Here is a 24783-nt window from a genome sequence, read left to right as displayed (position 1 = left end):
ATGTCCATTGTCAACTTCAAGTGAATAAAAGAGAACCATAACTGGAGTAAGAATGAATCCATTACTCCAATAATCTTGTGGAAACTTGAAGAAGAGTGGGAAGGAGATGAATCTAGCATTTAAGATTATGCCAACTCTTTGGAGACTACGTAAGCAAGTTTGTAAGAACAAAAATGTAGTGTAATTCACATAAAATATAGTGCAAACCTAAGAACATAAGAGAAAAAGAGATGATCCCTAATATAGGTATTTTTGGATAGTAAAAATTAGAAAGACTTGTTCACTTATCTCTTTAAAGTGGTGTTTGGTAATGGGATGTACCCTAGAGAATGGCATAATCTATAAATACATGAAAATAAGGAAACATATATTTCAAGATGAGGGTGGTGTTTGAAGGCACCATTACAAAACTTAGTCACAAAGCATTATGATAAAAAAACCATAATGTGTGTTAACATAATTCATTATTTCTTATTCACTACAACAATCAGCCCATAGGGTTTTATCTATACTTGATCAAATATAACCAAATTCATTTAATTGGGGAATATTTTCTCCATAAGCAACGTTCCATTATTGTAATTGATTTTGACCAATCCACATCATTTTATAGGCTAGTCAATTATCCTTGTTGAGTTGACCTATTGGCATTTAAGATTATACTGAGAGGGGGGTTAATCAGCATGGTATCATCATAATGGCTAATCTTAACAATTAATTCATATAAAATGTCAATCACATTAGCAACATAATAATAGACTAGATATATGCATAAACCCTTATGGGAGAAAACCACAAAACTTATTTATGTGAATGTTCTTGTAGGAACCAACGTATTGTTACAATAATTTACTAACACCCAATAGAAGGAGACACCAATACCCTAAAATAATTTTGGGAATGAAAACATTCAAATTTCGCCAAAGAGGAAGTGGTGTAATTTACCCAAAGGAAAAAACCATAGGCTGTAATAGTAAGGTTCAAATAGTTTTGGGAAAGAAAATTTCCATTTTGAAGATGTGATGATTGGAATTCTTGAAGATTAGAGATGGAAGCAGTTAATTATTTAGATATTTTTTATCCTTAATAACCTTTGTTAATTTCCATGTTTAAAAATTGTATTCTTGCATTTATAGAAGCTCATGGTGTTGGTTTCATTTACCTCATGGTGTTGGCATTGATGAGAATCTATGATGTATTCTAAAGGAGTCAACCGTGGAGTCGATTATGTTGGCACTAATGTCAACAAGGTTGGAGGAGTTATCATGTTGTTTATAGTTTTTATGGAATGTTACTAAGGCATTTTTAATGGTTATAGAGGATCTACAGGTAATGGAGAAGCATACATAGGATGATCGACAAGTTCTGGAAGAGTTAGTGCAATTTGATAGAGGTTTGGGATGGAGAACATTGTAATGCGTGTCATAAGAGGATAATATATGTTATAAATCACCCTATAAAGCTTGTTTATTGTATTATAATAGGTTTTATGAATGGAGAAGGTATCTTATATCCTCTAGAGTGGATTTCCTATATTTTGTGCACACTCTAATGAATTCTAGGGGCATTTACTATGGTTTTTGCAAATCGTATTTTGTGATTAGAGTCAAATTGAGTTGTTCGTCCTAGAAGGTGACCAAGTCAAGAGAATGAGGATTAGTGCTTTGTAATGATTTCACCCTTCCTCAATGATAGAAAATCCAAAGTGTGCAATAGAAGGGGTTGGACTTAGAGGGAATGTGATCTACAATGTTGTAGAGATAGTGTGCAGATCAGATCTTAGATCTTGATCATACCTTAGAGGATGATGGATCTATGTGCTTGTATAGCATGCTTGTGTTGTTATTAGTAATTTTTGATATAAAGATCAAATTATTGACGTAACTATTTTAGTAGAGATATTGGATCAAAGTTCACATTGTTGACATGTTTATGTTGGGACTCTGTTAGAGTTTGTATGGATGTAGCATTGATGTTTTGTATGGCTTCTAGTATATGTTAGCAATGATTGAGTGTGATGTTCAAATTATTATTGTGTGTTGATGTATGGTTTGAGTTTGATGAGAAAATTAATTGCCTGGGTTGATATATTAATTGAGTTTGTATTGCTGATATTGTGTTGGAGTGCATGTATTCATGGTATGATATATGGAAAAATCATTTTACTGTGAGTCCATTACGAAAATGGAAAAAGTGTGGTTCATAAGTGTTTTATTGTAGAGATCGTGGATCTAGTATGATACATGGTCCAAACGGGAGCTTGAAGGTTGGTACCTTCAGTGAGGAAAGTAGTGGCTTGTTGTGACAAGGTGTAGCAATAGCCTTCAGGTAGTGGCTTAAGAAATTGGAAATGGTGGCTGGATAGTCCAGTGGTGGCTAAACAAGACTTGTTGGGAGTGATGGCTTCCAATAGGTGGTGGCTTGCCATGTTGAAGGATTGGTGGATTCCTACAAGTGGTGGCTTGCAAAGTTAATACAAGTAGTGGTTTGGAGTGAGTAGTGGCTCACATGATTGGAAAGTTGTGGCTTGGACATTGGTTGTGGTGAGTATATATGTAAAAGAATAATTTTATAATAATATAAGAAGAGTGAAGAAGAACATCCAACAGTGGTTTTCACCCCTTGGGTTTCCACCTAACATATTGTGTCTCATGTGATGATGTTCTTTGCTATGTTACTTCTCATGGTTAACTGTTTTTGTGTTTGTTGCTGACATGTTTTACATGTTTAGATGTTCTCATATACTATGCTTATAATGAATGAATGAATTGTGGTTTGTGATAAGAAAAGAAAAAATTGGTATAAGTTAATGCATAGAGCATGATATTGATTCATCCACCCCCTCTCAATATTTTTCAAAGTTTACAAAAAGTGGTACGAGAGCATCAACTTTCCAGTACAGGGATTCCTTTGAAATTTGCGAAGGACCAACTTATATCCATCTAACAAAGGATATATCATGTGCTGAGTGGGATCAAATCCCTCGACGTGCAAATCTTCATTTTACAGTGTAGAACTTGAGGAAATGTTTGCACCTCGAGGTATTTTATCCCTCTCGATGCATGAGAGATCTCGTGTTAGATGGATCTAAGTTGGTTCAAGTTGAGGGAAATAATGTCACATTTTTATATTATCATTATTATGTATATGTTTGAGATTAACTTCAAAATTCTCATTATGTTTTCTTTTCTTGGCATGATCATATCATTCTCTTCTTTAATTTATTATGTGTTTCTTGCCTTGAATGGTTTTTGCATATGTGTTTGGATGCTTTGATTGGTTTGTGTGTTTATGTGTTAGTATTTGGATGGTAGCATTTGTGAATGTTACAATTGTTGTGTTATATTTTTATATGTGTATGTAATTGTCTATTAATAATTGGATGACGATGAAGGAGAGAGACAATGTTTTCAATAGTTTGCAGGAGGATTGATACTACACATCTACTCCTTTTAAGTTTAGGTATCACAACTTCTCACAACTAATTAATTCTTAATATTGTCCCTCTAGGTATTACTAAATATAACTTGATGAGTAGTTTTAATAATTTACTACATCAACATTACTCTTGAAATATTTTTTTTGCTAATGTTTGAAATAATTTATTTCCTTGAAGAATATATTGATGATTTTTTTTATCTATAGTCTATTTTGCAAAGTCAGGAAATAATGTATTATTGAATTTTTTTAATGAGTGGCCAAATTTATAAAATATTTATATCAAAACAATTATCACATGTCTTTCAAGAATATTTTGACTTGTTTCGAATGTTTATAAAAATATATTTTCCTCTTATAAATATTTTGAATACATTGCTGTACACATTTACCTATTATTAATTTTGAATATATTTTGATTATATTTTGAATATATTTAATTGTCTATTAGTAGTTAATTGGTGATGAAGAAGGGAGGAAATTTTGTCAGGGATTAATTTTCACTTTGTAGGAGGATTTATTATGCACATGTATTTCATTTTAATTCTAGGTATCACAACTTTTGGCAATTAATTAATTCTTAATAGTGTCCCTCTAGGTATTATTGAATATATCTTGAAAAATATTTCTTTTAATAATCTATAGCCTCAAGATTAAAATTTAATGTATCTAATGCAAGAAATCAAATGTGATTAGAAATCATTATCTACACTAAAATCAATGAATCTAGTGTAGACAATCAAATAGGATTAGAAATCCACATCTACACTAAAATCAATGCATCTAGTGCAAGAAATCAAATAGGATTAGAAATCAACATTTGCACTGAAATCAATACATCTAGTGCAAGTAATCAAATATAATTAGAAATCAATATCAGGACTGAAATAAATGCATTTAGGGCAAACAATCAAGTAGGATTAGAAGCCACGATCTACACTGAAATAAATGCATATAATCTTCTTCCTTCTTCTCCCCTCCCCCCCCCCCCCCCCCCCCCCCCCCGCCCCACCTCCATCTAATCTTGAAAGTTATTTTTAATAATTTATATCATCAATATTAATAAGATCTATCAATCTAATGCAAGCAATCAAATAGGAGTAGAAAACACCATCTAAATCGAAATCAATGTATCTAATGGAAGAAATCAAATAAGTCTAGAAATCAACATCTACACTGACATCCATGCATTTGCAAGCAATCAAATGTAATTAGAAATCAACATCTGTGTTGAAATCAATGCATCTAGTGCAAGAAATCAAACAGGATTAAAAAACACCATCTACACTGAAATAAATGCATCTGGATAAAGCAATCAAATAGGATTAGAAATCAGCATCTACAATTAAATAAATGCATCTCATGAAAGCAATCAAATAGGATTAGAAATCAACAACTATACTGAAAATCTACAAACCCACAACAAAGTCTATGTGAGAAGGGCATGCTAAGTTGTATCCATGTGTGGGAAATAAGAGAGTTAGAGGGGTTGTTTCTTCTTCATGCCTTGTACTCCACGAAGGTTAAATCCATGCATAACAAATACGGTGATATGAACCACCATGTGATGATATTTGAAAACACAAAGGCTTAATCTAGTTAGATATTCCTCTTTGTTCCACACATTGCAAGCAATAAGGGGTATGTGGAGAGAAGGACCTTCCAACCTTGACATGGTTAAATAAAGTATCTATGTTTGAACATTGAAGAATGAAGAAGAGACCAACATAACATGGATACAATGTATGTTGTAGATGACATGGACAACCAATGTATTGACACATGGACCTTGTAACCAATCATAAGATGAAACCTATAGTTTTTAAGGAAGATCTAACTTGTCTTGACTTCTTTGAAATTTGAAATTCGAATAAAACTATAATAATTTTTTGGGGAAAATTTAGGATGTTGTTGGTTTTCCCAATTTGATTAGTAAGAATAAAAGGTAGTTTGAGAAAGGAACATGGGTTTCGTGAGTTGGCTCATTTGTTCATGGAACATGCTATACATTAAAGGAAGTTTCCTCACAAGTAGTTTAGATACGGAATGAAGAATTTTAATGTTGGATGAAGAGATGGAGAGTGTTCCTATGCAATTAGGTAGGAATAAAGCTAATGAGGATTTTGGTTCTATTAAAGAAAATGTGAAATATAGGAAAATAAGAGAAGTAGGATTCACTTTGCCTCATTTCCAAGAAGAGGATTTCTTTGACTTGTTCAACACTTCATGGATTTCCCAATCTAGGAGAAGCACGATGCACTGAAAGGAAGAGGAGAGAAGAAATTACTATCTTTTTGAACTCTTATTAAATAAAAATTGCATTACAATAAATTCAATTTCTAGACCATTGGTTATAGTTTATATGGAAGAAAGATAACAATAAATAAGTTGTTGTTACACTTGAAAGCTAGAAAATTCACCTTCTTGAAGTGAAGGATTTCCCATTTCTAGTATTGATATGAAAATAACTTTTCTAAAACCAAATCTATTGCTAAAACATAGGTTACAAGACAAAGACACAATTATCCTCACAATGTTTAATCAATCACCAAGAAACTAAAGTAGTTATTCCTCTCTAAGAAGATGTATAGAATTAGGGATAGATTAAAGGAGAAAACATTTCCTTTTACCTTAGTTCATTGGCATTGGAAAAAACTATATCTACTTAAGCATGATTTGTAAAATACTACTTCATGATATTATGTGGAGCTTACTAATCTTTTCCCTTATGATAATTTTCTTTTCTATTCTACTTTGTGTGATTATGTGACAGTTGGATAAATTATGTCATCAATATCATTCTTGGCTTGCTTAGCAGTTTCAATTTACACTCTTGTGTTTCTTTTTGACGTTTTAAGGAAAGCTCAATGGTATTTCATGGGAGGATGATACAATAAATATGATTTCATAAATTGACACTAATAAAACATTGTTTGAATTGAATTTAACAACAATTTTAGTTTCAGGTGTTTTTTCTTAGATTTAACATCAGGTTTTATTATTAACAAATTAAAAGTGGGGAGAATTTTCAAAACGAATGTTAAGGAAAATAAATGGCTAAGGGTAAGCCACTTTCTGAATCTTAATGTGCGAGGGCAGTTTTATTACTTTGATTAAAATCCCTCATTTTCCCTCACAAGAAACCCCTCAAACTGTCATCGTAATCTGAGAATTATTCCGAGCCATTACCCTACCAGGAGGTACCTACCGCTACCACATAAAATGTGTGTTTAATATGCGCTTTAGCTTCCTTATGATATGCCAAAAATTAAGCTATCATGATACCAATATTTTGAAAGTTGTTTGCAGGCGAAAGAGAGTTATGGAGTATTCGCTATGATATGCCACTGCTGATAGAACATCACCATGATATAAAGCTGTTTAGCGTACATGATAATGCTTAAATGGTGTTGCAATCGTCTGATAAAATATTAAAATATCAGTACCTTGATTGAACTCATGTCAATTTCACGTCATGGCTCATACTTCGCATTGATACCTACGAGCCCGTGTTGTGCGTTGTTTAAAAGACTTTGATTTATGTATTAGAGTCGTAATTTTGCTTTAATTTTGGATTTATTGAATATTAAAATGAAAATTACTATGTTTTAAACTTTTCAAATAAAATATTTTAATATGTCATTTATATAAAATTAATATTTCATTATAATTATTGTAAATTGATAGAACTAGATAAATTAATGTTTAACAAAAATGCTTTATATTTTATAACATTTTACATTGAATTGGCATAGTTCAACGTACATATAAAGGAAATAGATGTTCCTTAATGTGGAAGAGATTATTACAAAAATTTCACACTTAATTCTTATCTTTAAATTAACTCACATATGAAAAGTAATAAAATATAATTTAAAATGTTTTAGGTGTATAATGGATTGTGATGGGTGTATTGTTAACGTATGTGAAAGTTATTAGTCTAAAATTTTGTGGACAAAAATTTAATTATATTAAATATTGGTATGACCCCGGAAAAATATGTCTAAAATTTTGTGGACAAAAATTTAGCTATATTAAATATTGGTATAACTCAGGAAAAATATACAACTTAAAAACCTTGAACCAGACTTTCCAAAAATAAAAATTAAATATACACTCATCCCAAAACTCACTTTCCACACAACTAAGAATATATATATATATAAAATGAGTCATAGCCAAATTGTTAAGCAGTTGTCTATAATGCGATTTTTTGGAAGCTTTTCTGGTGGGTTTTTCCAGTCAATATCCCGCAGCAATTTATTGGAATCGCAAGTTTCATAGCTAGTTTCTGCACAATCAAAGCGTCCCAAGGTTTTTCAGGGTGCTGAATGTAAATATGTAGTTAAAAAACCATTTTAAATAATACAAATCAAGATTTAACTTTAATTTTTTCCGCCGGATTCCGTCACCGGAATCTCCAAAAAATCTCATTATAAACAACTGCAATTGTTAATGAATATGTAACCGTTGAACGCTTCACATAGTACAGTTAACTTACCGTGAAAACAAAACGATATTATCAAATTACGTTATCGTCTTTCAACATGTTCTTGAATTACATTACTATGCAAAGCTTTTCTTCGATATATATATTACAATCCTTGGTCAGTGTTGTTCACACGGTGAATTGGTCTATTTAGTTCCAAACGTCGTGAAACTGGACTTCACCAGTAATTCCAGATTCTTCCGGCCGTGGCGATTCCAAATGATCTTGAATGAGTGGATGTTCATTGAAATGCCACAGAGACTCAGTGAAAACCTCCGGGGACTCAGCGTAGCCATACACGGCATCTGAATACATAATATGGGGCATTGAATCCCCACGCATACTGTTGATGATGATTCCGAGTTCCTGAGGAGTAATAAAGTCTACTAGCAAACCAATCTCTGCACCTACATAGTCGTAGTACATCAATTCGCAAATGGTCGCTTCATTACTCAAGTCTGCGGCTAACTGGCCTTCATTAATTGAACCCATCTCATCCGTGGACTCAATATTATGATCTGTGTGGGCCTTCAACTGAATTTCATCCTCCAGAGAATTTATAACGCGGTTGATCACAACGTCGGTCTCTTCTGGATTGCTGTTATTGTCATCCATATTATCGATATTGTCGAGCAAGGACATGACAGCACTGTCATGAACCAACGGTCGCTTCTTGTTTGGCAAAGCGAATCCGTCATTCCAATACTCATCTCTCCTTCGCTTATTCTGATAACCTTGTGAGGAAGTGGCCACATCTTTGAAATGCCACAGAGGAGACATAGTTACAAGAGAGAACTTTGCCAAAATAGTTGCAATGACTTGAGTTCTTGCAGGTTTGATATCCACTCTACCTGGTCATGGATATATACATGGCTGATGTGTTTGATGTTTTTAAATTCCAACGACAACAGCGAGAATTGGGCCAACCGCGCAAACCTACCAGCGAGAATTGGGCATTCCTTGGATGTCCGACATTCACTCGTTCAGATGGGACCCTTTCCGACAGCTTGTGAGAGGAGTCGCCCACGCCTACCACGCGAAGTTAGAAAACGGTGACCCGCCCCGACATTTTCGCCACCCTATGTCATACAAATGAAATCAGAGATATACGTGGTTAAAAAAAAGGAAATTAGAGAACTACGAAAAAAACTCGTGGCTATAAGCGATCTGAGTAAGAGTCTTTATTTGCAGGTCAGAAATGGAAAAACGTGGGCAATGCGTTTCTTGAATGACACTTGTTGACAAATCAAATACACACAGGTGTAAAATTCGGCACTTAAGGGAAAGAAAAATTCGAAGATATAGCATTTAGCCGTAGTCACGGAAATTTCAATTATATTTTCAAAAATCAGGTAGGTTTTTTTGGGTAAATTTAAAAATTTGTTAAATTTTATAATTTTATTTGTTTTTAGAGGTTTTTGATGGTGCTTAATTTATTTTCGTCTATCAAAAATATGATTCAAATATTTCATTTATATGACTTTTTGAATTTTTTACTCAAATTCCGACACTTTTAACCATTGAAACAATTTCTCCACTCCATAAACTCCTATAATTTATAGTTTTAAATAAAAAAAATGATTTAATTAGCAATTGTCTCACGTTTAAATAATTGAAAAACATAATTGAAAAACATGGAATTAATTAACAAAGTTCTCTATGTATATAATAATATTGGGTATAAAAAAGTTCGTCTTTTTGTTTATTATATTGTTCTTTCTGTCTTTCATGTTGTCTCCCTCGTAGTGAGGAGGAGGGTTTTAGCTCCGCAGAATAAGGAAACATAAGATCTTCCTTATTTTTCAGAGTCAGAGTTAGTGGGTGAGAATGGATGGCCACTTTGTAGATACTGTGAGCTATTGATAGGATGTACACTACGAGGCAAACAATACGTACTACGGCGGTACTAGTATCGAAGGATGGAAAGGACATAACAAGGGAGTTTACGTTCACGTTCTAGAACAATCTGGTGACATTCTTTGAAATGAGTCGCTTACCAAACATAATCAGAAAGATTTTGAATTTTTATTATTTATTTATGTATTTGAATATACGAAGATATTCCTTAAATTAAATATGGGTTGGTTTTTTCCACACTCTGTAAAATCTATTTTTCACTTTATTCTAACTTAGTGGTCAAATTATTAATTATTAATCGCAAATGTAAAGTTATTCATCATTCTTATTCAAGGAAACCAGAAATAACTTGCCTTCTTATTCAAGGAAACCAGAAATAACTTCACATTCCATAAGAAGGCAAGGTTTCGCTCCTGCCAGATAGTTCCGGTTCTTTGGGGCGTTTTACTTCTGATAAGAAAGAACTCCTAACCCAAGAGAGAATTTTAAACATACTCCCAACCAATTAAATATTAGTTATTGCATTAAAACTTGAAATCAATTATAAAATAATAAAATTTTTAATTATTTTTCTTTTTTTAAAATTAATATATATATATATATATATATATAATAACTTTAACAAAATGAAATGATATTAATACATATTCGACTGATGAAATGAAATTATATTAACACATAGTCAACATATTAAAATGAAATGATATTAATACATATTCGACTGATGAAATGAAATTATATTAACACATAGTCAACATATGTGGGTCATGCCATCGATACCGATCCATTTCACACCACAAAATGATACCCTGCCAATGCTGATTTTTAGTACGAGAGATGAGTTTTGGCTTTCCAAGCTTAGACTCTTTAAACAACGTTTAAACACCCAGGTAGAAAGTGCGAGAAATCCCGAGATAATATGAAAACTATAACCCATGTCTAAGGACCACTTCGAGAGTCGCTTTCAATTTCCATCACCCGCAAGGAAAATATTGTTTCTCGTCGAGTGGAATTACATATTTCACTATGTGATAACATGAGTTAGCTACTAAATAAACAATTACCTCTTGAAGTGGTTAATCAAATGGATCGCTTGGGGGTTATATGTTGGAGCGACGTGCGATTGCCGGGTCCTATACTATAATTATACCGGACAAGTGTATTAATGTATTGAATTTGACAATTAGCACATAGTTAGTATTTCGGCCTCACAAAATTATAATATACCATGGTTGTCATTGAGAGTTTAAAAGGAATTAGTAGTGAAAGTTAAATTACACAAGTAATTAATAACACCACAATAATTAAATTATAATTATGAAAAAGGAAGGTAAGAAATATTTTAAGGAAAATAATTTCTAGTCTCTTGCATTTTTTTTGGAGGAATGAAGTCAAGATAAAGAAAATTGTTAACTTAATATGAATAAGAAATCACTAAACACTGAATATTTGATCTATATTAGGATTTAATATGCAAAGGACTATTTTGATTTAATATGCAAAGGACTATTTTGATTGATAGGTGAGTTACATTTGAAATGAAGATATAATTATAACAGGGGATAAGTATTGGGATGAGAATTGATATTAATTTAGATAGATAAGAGGTAATTTGAAATGTTGAATTTTTTATCTTATTGATTATGTTACTATAAATTATTTTACTTCACTTTATTACTTAACAAAATGTGGGTTGGAAATCATAATCACAGTGACTTTAAGTGAGGGGAGATGGCATTGGATGTGAAATTGTAAGTAGGACCCACTATTTTATCATGGTTCTCTCTAGACTTCACTATATATAAGAGCCAATTGTCATTATACACCATGATTATATGATCCTATGATCTCATCATAGGGATGGTTAGTAAGAAACACATTCAGATCATTTTGGATTTTACATGAAGATTTTGCATTACTTAACCAATAAAAGGATTCTAATGCAACTTCAAATAATTACTCAACCAAAGTATTTACATGTTATTTCCTCTATGCAGGTAAACTATTGCTTCTAGAAATGTGTAAGTTGTGTGCAATAGAAGTAGTTAGCGAAGAAAATGGTTGTCTTAAACTATGCTACTTAATTTTAGGGATGTATTCTTGACAAAGTTACCTAGATTACTACCTTGTAGCGAGATAAGTGTTCCATTTAGCTCAAGTCTAGTGCACATCGTACTTTCGAGATAATAAAAATAACCATTGAGCTTGAGTTATAAAATTGAGATGTGAAACTAAAAGAGTTTCTAAACTTGGAATTTCACATATAGATATTACTACTTTAATAAATTAATAATTAGGAATTTGCATTGCATCCTAAGAATGGATGACTTCTTTGATTAGATGAAGAGGGATACTATCTTATCAAACTTTCACCTACAATTATAGTGTCACTAATTGATGATAAAGGAGAAAGGTATTCATGACACCACATTTAGAACATTCCTTGACTATCACACGTTCCTTATATTTTCTTTTGGTCCAACTGACTAAATGACTTTGTTCATGATGACTGTCATGTTTGAGGAGTATCAATACCATTTTATTTAAATATTTCTGAATTATATTATTATTTACTCTAGATAGAAAAAGGATCACGTTCAACATATTCATCCGGTATTGGAATTCTTAAGGGAGCACTAGCCATATGGACAATGTCTAAATTCTCCTTATTTTGAAAGCATATTTAGTATCTCGGAAATATAAGCTCACGAATAGGGATATTATCAAATCTCAAGAATATTTACGCGGACTACCCAACACTAAGAAATGCACACACTAAATTTCATAATATTAAAGCTTTAAATGGTTTCTATTAATTGTTTGCAAAACGGTTCTAAAAACTTACAAATCCAATAATTGCACTTTAGAGGAATGGGAAGAAATTTCAATGAAGATGAAAGCATAAGGTTTCTTTTGCAAAGTTGAAGCACTTACTAACAAGTGCCTTGCTTACTAACTAGTGCCTTGATCCCAAGAGTACTAGATATGGAAATTAATTTCAAGGTGTTCACATGTACTTTCTTAGATGGATTAGATGAACTATCTATTAGCAAAGAAGGTGAATCGATGGAATGGTCACCAATATCATAGGTGTACTAAGATAATGTGAAATTGTTGTAATAATTAGTCTCTAGGGATGAATTATTATTAAAACATCAATTATAAGTCCAAGAAAATGAAGAAGAGATAAAATATTCCACTTCTACAATAGATCCATGCATAATTACTAAGTGATATAACACAAAAACATCCTTCAAAAATCTTTCTCATTATGACTAAATAAAAGAGACTTTTGGTGGATTTAAATTACCTACTTGGGGCAAAGGCTTAAAGTTTATGAAGAAAATGGGTTACAATGGCCAAGGTCTTGACAACAAAATATAAAGGATTTGAGATCCCATTATAATATAACATGGGTTGAAACATGACATCATAAATTTTACTAGTAAAGAGGAAGTGGGTGAATACTCCAAACACATGAAATATTGTGAACATGTTGTGGTAAAATAATGCATTTTATCTCTAACAATTTTGTTTATAGAAGACATTTTGGTTCTAGAAGAAGAGCAGACCACCAATATCACCTTATCCAAGGAAAAGAACACCGAAATAATGTCCATTATCAACTTGAAATGAATAAAAGAGAACCATAACTAGAGTAGGAATGAATCCATTACTCCAATCATCATGTGGAAACTTGAAGAAGAGTAGGAAGGAGATGATTCTAGCATTTAAGATTATGCCAACTCTTCGGAGCCTAAGTAAGAAAGTTTGTAAGAAAAATATGTAGTGTAATTCACATAAAATATAGTGCAAACCTAAGAACATAAGAGAAAAAGAGATAATCCCTAAAATAGGTACTTTTGGATAGTAAAAATTAGAGAGACTTGTTCACTTATCTCTTTAAAGGGGTGTTTGGTAACGGGATGTAACCTAGAGAATGACATAATCTATAAATACATCAAAATAAGGAAAAATGTATTTCAAGATGAGGGTGGTGTTTAAAGACACCATTACAAAACTTAAACACAAAGCATTATGATAAAAACACCATAATGTGTGATAACATAATTCATTATTACTTATTCACTACAGCAATCAACCCATATGGTTTTATCTATACTTTATGACATATAACCAACTTGATTTAATTGGGGAATATTTGCCCCATAAACAATGTTCCATTATTGTAATTGATTTTGACAAATCCACATCATTTAATAGATTAGTCAATTATCCTTTTTGACTTGACCTATTGGAATTTATGATTATATTGAGAGGGGGGTGAATCAGCATGGAATCAACATAATGGCTAATCTTAACAATTAATTCATATAAAATGTCAATCACATCAGCAACATAATAATACACCAGATATATGCAGAAACCCTTATGGGAGAAAACCACAAAACTTATTTATGTGAATGTTCTTGTAGGAACCAATCTAATGTTACAATAATTTACTAACATCTAATAGAAGGAGACACCAATACCCTAAAATAATTTTGGGAATGTAAATATTCAAATTTACTCAAAGAGGAAGTGTGGTGTAATTTACCCAAAGGAAAAAAACATCGGTTGCAATAGTAAGGTTCAAATTTTTGGGGAAAGAAAATTTCCATTTTGAATATTTGATGAATCGAATGCTTGAAGATTAGAGATGGAAGAAGTTAATTATTTAGATATTTTATGATCCTTAATAACCTTGGTTAATTTACATGTTTAAAAATTGTATTCATGAATTTAGATAAGCTCATGGTGTTGGTTATGTTTACCTCATGGTGTTGGAATTGATGTCAACCTATGATGTCTTCCAAAGGAGTCAATCCTGCAGTCGATTATGTTGGCACTTATGTCAACAAGGTTGGATGAGTTTTCATGGTGTTTATAGTTTTGATGAAATGTTACTACGGTTTTTTTAATGGTCACAGAGGATCTACAGGTAATGGAGAAGCTTACATAGGATGTTGGACAAGTTCTGGAAGAGCTAGGGTAGTTTGATAGAGGTTTGGGATGGAGAACATCGTAACATAGGTCATAAGAGGACAACCTATGCTATAACTCACCCTATAAAGCTTGTTACTTGTATTATAATAGATTTCTTCAATGGAGAAAGTGTGTTACTTTCTCTAGGGTGCATTTCCTAGATTCTCTACACACCCAAATGAATTCTATGGGCATTTACTATGGTTTTTGCAAATAGTATTTGCTGATTAGAGTCGAATTGAGTTGTTCATCGTCATAGAAGGTGACCAAGTCAAGGGAATGAGGATTAGTGCTTTGTAATGATTGCATCCTTCATCAATGATAGAAAATCCAAAGTGTGCAATAGAATGGGTTGGACATAGAGAGAATGTGATCTACAACGTTGCAGAGATAGTGTGCAGATCAGAGCTTGGATATTGAGCATACATTAGAGAATTATGGAGCTATTGTTGAAGTCATTAGCCACCTAAGAATTGAATGTTAATTGAAAGTGCGGAAATCAAGGAAAACTGCTGGAGCAGAACACTTTACGACAGTTGATAAACCATAAGAAAGATGCAAATCAGAGGTATAAATAGCGAAAACACAGTGACACCAGACAACAATATTGATTACGGAGTTCTTCCCTGATGGAATACGTCTTCGGGTCCGCTTTCAAGATGGGCAACCGTTGTTATTAGGAATGAGAAGGAAGAAGTTGATTACACAGTGATTTGGATAGACTGAACTTTCACACAGGCAGTTTTGACCTCTGTCATCAAATAGCTCTCTAAACCAGCTTCCCAATGCCGCTTATGATTTCCAAATCTGACTCCAGATGCTCCCGAAGCACTAAAAACAAAATTAGCTCTATCCCTCTAGAACCTGTGTACAAAAGCTGAAAACTACTCTCCTCTTTCAAAGTCGAATCTGCCTTTTATAAGCTTGTAGATGCATCAAAAAATCCTTGGCTGGTTTTAGGGTGAATTTGGTTGCAAATTGTTTGCTTAGGAACTCGGTCCTGTGACAAGGAGCAACCTAGGCTAGGGTTACATGGGCACCGAATTAGTTTTCATCAAAACTGTTTTGAAAAACCCAAAAATACATTGTATAACCCTGAAACCATTAGCTGTCAGCACTAACAGAGTGGAGGGGAGACCGTTACATGTGAACAGGGCAGTCGACTACCACCTAGTGGCTATCTCTAGTGGTTCTAGCTACCCTTGTGGTAACAGTTGATATGTGACCGCATTCTCCCTGCGCGGTTATCACTCGTGGCTTACCTCCGGTTGTTTACAACCCAACAGTTAACAACAATGTTCACATGCTAGCGATACGGTCCTGCTGTGGTCATCTCCATGCGTGGTTATCGTTGACCTCCAACGGTTTCAATGCAGTGTTCACATGGTGGCGGTCTCGTGTGATCTCCTCCGCGGTTAGGGACTGTCATATTTTTTTTGTTTATTAACAATGTTTCATATTTTTTTTAACATTTAAAATAGGTTAAAATTTGGGATTTTAGGCTTAGGGTTAGGTTTTAGGACTTAGGTCTTTAGGACATAACACATGGTTTTTGCAATGTAGATTGCATAGGATTTAAACATGAATGTATGGTTTAGAATTACGAAAAATGCATTAGGATTTAGGCATAGGTTTATGAGCATATAATTCTTAGGGTAAACAATGATGAAAAGGTAGCTTAGGAGTTAGGGTGTAGGTCTAGGCTTAGGTTTTATGTTTTTTTTTTTAACTTTTCAAGACCCATGTTGGTTTTGTAAAGCGACATCGGTGAAACTAAAGCCTTTACCAGACGATCGACCCTTGTACATCCTTGTGGTATTTGTGCGACATTCGTCAATATTGCATGGCGATGACCATCACATCTTTGTAACTAACACTGGTGGTGATGACAACAAGACTATTTTGTCGACTAGTTACTTTAACTTTGAATCCTTTTACATAATAAAGTAAATGCTACGAAACCATAACTACGAACATTACCTGAACAACCTGATCATAACCAACACTGTTGAAACTAAACGACACCCATAAACTGAGGCGACAACGATACAAAACACTGATGATGACACTTTGAACAATTGTGCAATTGGATCGATGGATCCTCCTGGATCATTCCTCTCCACTTGAAAGATTTTGGACCACAAAAGTTTGACTAATCAATTAGTCGATGAGAGTAGAACTCCCTCTCTTTCCATCATGACCTGACGATGTACCAATACATTCGATTAATCACCAACATGTGATGACCCTGATGATGCTAATGATGATACCTTTTGATTCGGTGACCTGTTTCTTCCATCCGCAGTATTAACAACTTGCGACGATGGGAAAATAACCTGTTATCAACATGGAAATTGAATTCTTTCCACAAAGAATCATGAGTTAGTGATTCAAACACATCTTTGAAAGTAGTATTTGTAGAACTTTGTTCAATACATCTGATGGGTATTAATAATCTACTTTCCAGAATAACTGAAATATTTAAAGTCTCCTTTGACTTTGACTTCATATCAACTAATTGACTTGATTTACTTTCATGTTGATTTATTACAAAGTGAATTTGCTGCAAATAACTCATTTAGTTGTGACAAAATGACTGCTGCAACTTAGTTTGATTTTGAAAGTATCTAAGTAATTGTTGATTTACTTGAATCACTACTTCTTCATCTATTAACTGATATTTCCACTGACCTACACTTTCACTTAATGCATTATCTTTCAGATCATGATAAGGAAACTTTAGATTTGCTTTTGAAAGTGCTTTGTCATGAAAACTTATAGACTTCCTCTCCACTTGCAAAGAGGCTTCATTACCTTTTAAAGCATGAAATGATGATGCAATACCAAAGAATTGTAACACTGAATTTCCCCAATATTGACCTTCACCCCTGAAACTGAAAATAAACATACCATCTGTTAAGGGAATAAGTCCCCTGGGGCTTTGGGTCAGAACCCTAGCAGAGCAGGAGTAATTCTACAGCAAGAAACAAGCATTCCACTCAGGCAACATGCTTAAACAAGCTAACTATGCAAGGATGAACATACCCGGATGTCCTTCGTTTGGGTAGTTCCAGCCAGGGTGCAAACCCTCTACAACTCCTAATGATATTTGAACCTGCAAATCAACCAATCTGAATACACATATTAGCATATAGATAAAGCATTGTAGTGAAATCAACTTTATATAATATAAGTAGATGGTTAGTTATAGATGGAAATAATCATTCATGCATAAACCATAACCATAACAATAACATTATATGCATAAACAAAGTCGATATTAGGAACAAGACAACATTTATTTTATTGTAAAAAACTATAATAAAACATGGAAAGAGTTCACCTGAGTCTTCCGCTTCTGGTTCCAAGTGGAACCGTCCTCCAAGTCCGTCCAGTCCCAACCTTCAACAACCTCCTTCCATAACTAATACCATGATATATCCAAGCATGTGAGAGAATATCAAAACTCAAGGAAACAAGGGTTTCCTGAACTTGGGGAAGTGCTTGAAGCATAAGGATTCTTCTGACTTGATCAGGGCATAATCTTAGTATAGTAATTCTATCATTTTTCTCCTCTTTAAGGCCTTCCCATTGAAGTCTTTTTATACTTCTCCCAAATTAGTTTTTTAGTTGGGAATCAGTTGGGAACAGTTGGGCCATGGGCACTAATAGGTAATCAACAAGAAAAACTCATGATCTTCGCCCATAGTTAAGGAAATTTATTTATTTTTAAGTGTTTTAACACATATGCATGGGTTGGGTATAGGATGACCCACGTGTACACGCTTTTAACACAGGGAAAAGTAGCATACAGGGAGTAAAACATTGTTTTTAAAATATTTGGACCAAGTCTGGAAGGAGGGGTTTCCCTAGGCCATAAATCAAGCATCAAAAATACAAATGTTGATATTTGGAGATATAACACCATCTGAAACAAGTCTCTGATTAGACTCACATGTACCATTCCCTGCAATACACTGTTGATGATGGTAGTTTCTAGAATTCAGTTGAATGAATGAATTGAGATTCATTCTGTCTTTAAGAAGATGTTCATAGGACATTAAATGTATCTCATGTTGATTATCCTATTCATGAATAAGATTTCTTGGAAAAGAATTAACCACCTTGACCAATTGACCTATAAACTGAATCTTGCATCTCGAATAATCAACCTTGTGTTGTTCCTTAATAAATATGAGTACATATTTACTTGAACTTATTAACTGCTTAACTTGATTTGTAACAATTAAATCCAAGATTGATTTGACTTTATGTGCACTAACAATAAATTCGTCCCCTTCTTTCTTTAGGTGATATTTATTTTCTCTTCTGTAAAACATTGCATCTCTATCATAAAGATAAGGACTTCCTAAGACAACTCCACATATGTCTACTGGGACCACATCTAACTCCACTTCATCAATGTACTTAGATGTAATTGAAAATTTTAACCGACACTACTTTGTGACATGTATCTGAGTTGATTTATTAATCCAACCTAATGGGTATGGTCTTGGATTATTCTATGTTTCCAATCCCAATTGATTAGCTATATGTTTAGATATTAAATTTACTTGTGATCCTGTGTAAAACATTGTGTCAATCTTTGTATGCTTAGAAGTTATCCTTATGTGGAAGAGTTCAACTCTTTTGTCCTCATGTGGAGGATTTATGTTTGAAAAAGATACATTAGTTTTCAAAATTGAACCAGTATCAGAAGTTTTACCTATCGTAACCATGGCGGTTATCCTCCTTTCATCACCTGAATCTGAACCTAGATCCTGTTGGACTGCTACAATGGCCTTCTTTTCATCCTTCGCCTTAAGGAACTTTTTTGGCTTAATTTCTGGATGAAGTTTCCAGCACTTTTATTCATCATGATTGATTCTTTGGCAATGAGAACAAGTAGGTCTTTCCTTCTGAATGATCACTGATTTCTTTCTCTTTGAAATGTTCTTCCCCTTACTATCACTAGAATCTCTGGTTTCCAACTCTTTGGATGACTAAGATGACAACTTGAATGGTCTTCCACCTGATTCAATATGTATGGCCTCAACACATACCTCGTCAAAATCATTAGGATTAAACATCAATAAACTATGCTGCAAATATGAATGTAAACTATTGATGTATTTTAACAAAGTTTCACATGTATCCAATGAAATACCAAGCACCAATTCTTACATCCTAAACTCCTAAGTAAACTCCTGAACACACTACCCTTTACCTTGCCTTAGATGCTATCAATTTATAACATCTTTTTGCATGAATCCTAAAGGATAGAACTACTTCGTAAGAGCTTTCAAAAACATAGACCATGAAGAGATGACTTTTCCTTTATGCTTTACATCTAATTGAGATTTTCTTTCCCACCAGATTAAAGTTGTTCCTCCCATTCTAAGTGTAGCTAATTTAATTTTAGTTTTATCTTTAGAAATGCTCTGAATATGACAATACACTTGTAATTGCTTTATCCAATTATCTAACTTTTCATGATTCATTTCGCCATCACAAACAGGTAACTCAAATTTAATATCAAGTTTCAAAAGAGGTGTTTTCTTAGGTTTATTTTCCAATTTAAATATTCCACTGGAATAAGAAGAAGAAGAAGAATATTATGGAGATGATGGAGGTGAAGGAGGTTTATCTTCCTTGCCTTTACCTTTGTCCTTCTTCGATGCCATTGAAGAAGAAGCTGCATCTCTCGCCTTCTTGTATTCGTACAATTCTCCCAACATTTGTTGCATAGTTAAGAACGCCTACTGAAACTTCTCTTCACTCATCTTAGTCTCAGTTTTTTCACCTACATCAGGTCATGACATGGTCGATTTCTGAATGACTCGTCGCTTTCCAATCTTTGGATCGATCTGCTCAAGGATTCCTTCTCCTCGTTGTGACATAGACCTAGTTAACATTCAATGGAACATTCTACAAATGAAACCTGCTCTGATACCAAATTATATGATCTGATATGACCATATACTAAAAACTAATGTAGAAGTGATTAGCCATCTAAGAATTGAATGTTAACTGAAAGTGTGAAAATCGAGGAAAATTGTTGGAGCAGAACACTTTACGACAGTTGATAAACCATAAGAAAGATGCAAAACAAAAGTATAAATAGAGAAAACATAGTTATACCAGACAACAATATTGATTACGGAGTTCGTCCCTGATGGACTACGTCTCTAGGTCCGCTTTCAAGATGAGAGACCGTTTTTATTAGGAATGAGAAGGAAGAATTCGACTAAACAATGATTTGGATAGAATGAACTTACACACAGGAAATTCTAACCTCTGTCATTAGATAACTCTCTGAACTAGCTTTCCAACACCACTTACAGTTTCCAAATCCGACTCCGGATGCTCCCAAAACACTAAAACAAAATCTCCTCTATCCCTCCAGAACCTGTATACGATAGCTGAAAACCACTCTCCTCTTTCAAAGGTCAAATCTTCCTTTTATAAGCTTGTAGATGCATCAAAACCTCCCTGGCTAGTTTTGGGGTGAATTTGGTTGCAAATTGTTGGTTTAGGAACTCGGCCCTGTGACAAGGAGCCACCTAGGCTAGGGTTCCATGGGCACCGAATTAGTTTTCATCAAAACTATTTTGAAAAACCCAAAAATACATTGTATAACCCCGAAACTGTAGCTGCCAGCACTAACCGAGCGGAGGGGAGAACGTCACATGTGAATGGGGCAGTCAACTCCCACCTACCAGCTATCTCTGATGGTTCTAGCTACCCTCGTGGTAATGGTTGATATGTGACCGTGTTCTCCTTGCGCGGTTATCATTGGTGGCTTACCTCCGGCTGTTTACAACCTGACAGTTAACAATAGTGTTCACATGCCAGTGCTTCGGTCCCACTACAGTCATCTCCCTGCGCGGTTGTCCTTGACCTTTGATGGTTTCAATGCAGTGTTCACATGGTGGCGGTCCTACTGCAGTCTCCTCCGTAGTTAGGGACTGTCATATGGCTTTTGTTTATTAACAATGTTTCATATTGTTTGTAACATTTAAAATAGGCCGAGAGTTGGGATTTTAGGCTTAGGGTTAGGTTTTAGGACTTAGGTCTTTAGGACATAACACATGGTTTTTTCAATGTAGATTGCATAGGATTTGAACATGAATGTATGGTTTAGACTTAGGAAAAATGCATTAGGATTTAGGCATAGGTTTATGAGCATAGGATTCTTAGGGTAAACAATGATGAAAAGATAGCTTAGGAGTTAGGGTGTAGGTCTAGGCTTAGGTTTTATGTTTCTTTTAACTTTTCAAGACCCATGTTAGCTCTATAAAGTGACATTTGTGAAATTGAAGCCTTTACCAGACGATCAATCCTTGTACATCCTTGTGGTCTCCATGCAACATTTGTCAATATTACACAACGACGACCATCACATCTTCGTAACTGACACTGGTGGTGATGATGACAAGAGTATGTCGTCGACCATGTACTTTAACTTTGAATCCTTTTACACAATCAACTGAATGCCATGAAACCATAACTATGAACATTACTTGAACAACCTGATCATAACCAACACTGTCAAAATCGAACGACACCCATAAACTCCAGCGATGATGATACGTAACACTGATGACGACACATTGAACACTTGTACAATTGGATCGACGGATTCTCCTCGATCAGTTGATATAAAGATCAAATTACTTCTATCCATTATCAACTTCAAATGAATAAAAGAGAACCATAGCTGGAGTAGGAATGAATCCATTACTCCAATAATCTTGTGGAAACTTGAAGAAGAGTAGGAAGGAGATGAATCTAGCATTTAAGATTATGCCAACTCTTCAGAGACTACATAAGAAAGTTTGCAAGAACAAAATTGTAGTGTAATTGACATAAAATATAGCGCAAACCTAATAACATAAGAGAAAAAGAGGTAATCCCTAAGATAGGTCATTTTGGATAGTAAAAATTAGATAGACTTGTTCATTATCCCTTTAAAAGGGTGTTTGGTAATAGGATGTAACCTAGAGAATGACATAATCTATAAATACATGAAAAGAAGGAAAAACGTATTTCAAGATGAGGGTGGTGTTTAAAGACACCATTACAAAACTTAAGCACAAAGCATTATAATAAACCACAATGTGTGATAAGATAATTCATTATTACTTATTCACTAAAACAATCAATCCATAGGGATTTATCTATACTTGATCAAATATAACCAACTTCATTTAATTGGGGAATATTTGCTCGATAAGAAATGTTCAATTATTGTAATTGATTTTGAAAAATCCACATCATTTAATAGGCCAGTGAATTGTCCTTGTTGACTTGACCTATTGGAATTTAAGATTATACTTAGAGGGGGGTGAATCAGCCACAGGGTCTTCACTAAGGGAGCAATACCATACCACATGGGTTCATATTGGGGGATATATATTTAGGAAAAATGACATAATATATTGGGGGCTATATAGGGGCTAAAGTGTTTTTATATTGGAAGGTATAAAAAATGGAGTTCAAAGATAATGAAAAAATATAAAGGGGTATAAAAAAATTTAATGAAAAAATGAATACCCACAATATCTATTGAAAGTAGGGGTTGTTTAAATTGTGAAGGTGTATTGGTTTTGTATTTGTAAGGGGTTAAATAATGTAATTTTTAGAGGTAATTTCCAATATACAGTCAAATTAGGGGTATTGTATAGTGTGTTGCGAATGCCCGTGATATGTCAGAGGTCCATTGTTTGAAGCCCCCGTGGAATCATCATAGAATCATCATAATGGTTATTCTTAACAATTAATTCATATAAAATGTCAATCACATCAGAAACATAATAATACACCAGATATATGCGGAAACTCTTATGGGAGTAAACCACAAATCTTATTTATGTCAATTTTCTTGTAGGAAGCAACCTAATGTTACAATAATTTACTAACATCCAACAAAAGAAGACACCAATATCCTGAAATAATTTTGGGAATGAAAATATTAAATTTTGCCAAAGATGAAGTGTGGTGTAATTTGTTAGAGTCAGTATTTGCATACTGCCATTAGTGATCAAAATTCCTCTCTTACATCATATGAGTATCCCATTTGAAATTTCTATCATTCCACCTAGGTCATCATGCAAAAATTTACTCACTAATGGTAGCTCGAAATCAAAAATCACACTCCCCTTTCAAAAAGTTGTATTTGTTGGCCCACCTTCATGTTTCGAGATGAGAATCCATTGACTCTAAAGGCTCATTTAATCATGTTTTATATCAGTCAAGTCCACTTGAAGTTCAGTGATTAAGGATTCCATTAGGTCACCTTGGTTTCAATTTCCCAAGGTCCAATAAATCACCATCTCACTGCATAAGGTCAGCAAAGTATGAGAGTGAAACAAATAATATCCCTTTTTCAGTTAAATAAGGGTTTACAAGTATGTAACCATGGTTACTGAACTTCCAAATTTGATTTCAAGTAAGGAATTTATTCCAGTTTGTAAATTTTATTTCAAAAGAGATGTAATAATTTTTATTTCATTTATGTAATTTTATGTCTATTATATGTAATAAGTCACCATTTTAGTTGTCTACTCAATTCCATTACCAATAGCATCCAAACAAGTCAAAATGAAGATTGCCAAAGCATCATCCACCTGTCAAAGGAAAAAGTCAGAAAGTCAAAGAGCATTAGTGTGAAAATTTGAAAAGTGACATGAAACATTAGAAAATGGGTTTTAAAAGCATATATCAAAACCCATTGAAGTATAAAAGCAATCAAAGACATCAATTCAACATTCATTTGCACTCCTACACTCTCAAAGCCTCCTCAGCAAAAGAGAATTTTCGAATTTTAGGTGAAATTGGGAAAAACAAGGCTAGAGGGTGCGTTTAAAAACTAGAGGGCGCATTCAGAACCGGTGTCGGGAGTTTTCCATAAAACCCACTGTATTTTCTAAGGGTGTTGTGTGCCTGTAAGGAGAGGGCACATTTGACCATTTTGTTGTGCCTTTGCTCGAGAACATCTGGAAACTACCCAA

The sequence above is a fragment of the Pinus tabuliformis genome, chromosome 4_2, assembly GCF_031772625.1.
Source record: "Pinus tabuliformis cultivar Carrire ecotype Pingquan chromosome 4_2, CPIR1, whole genome shotgun sequence".
Lineage (NCBI taxonomy): Eukaryota > Viridiplantae > Streptophyta > Pinopsida > Pinales > Pinaceae > Pinus > Pinus tabuliformis.
The sequence above is the reverse complement of the archived record's forward strand: the minus strand, read 5'-3'. Positions refer to the sequence as shown.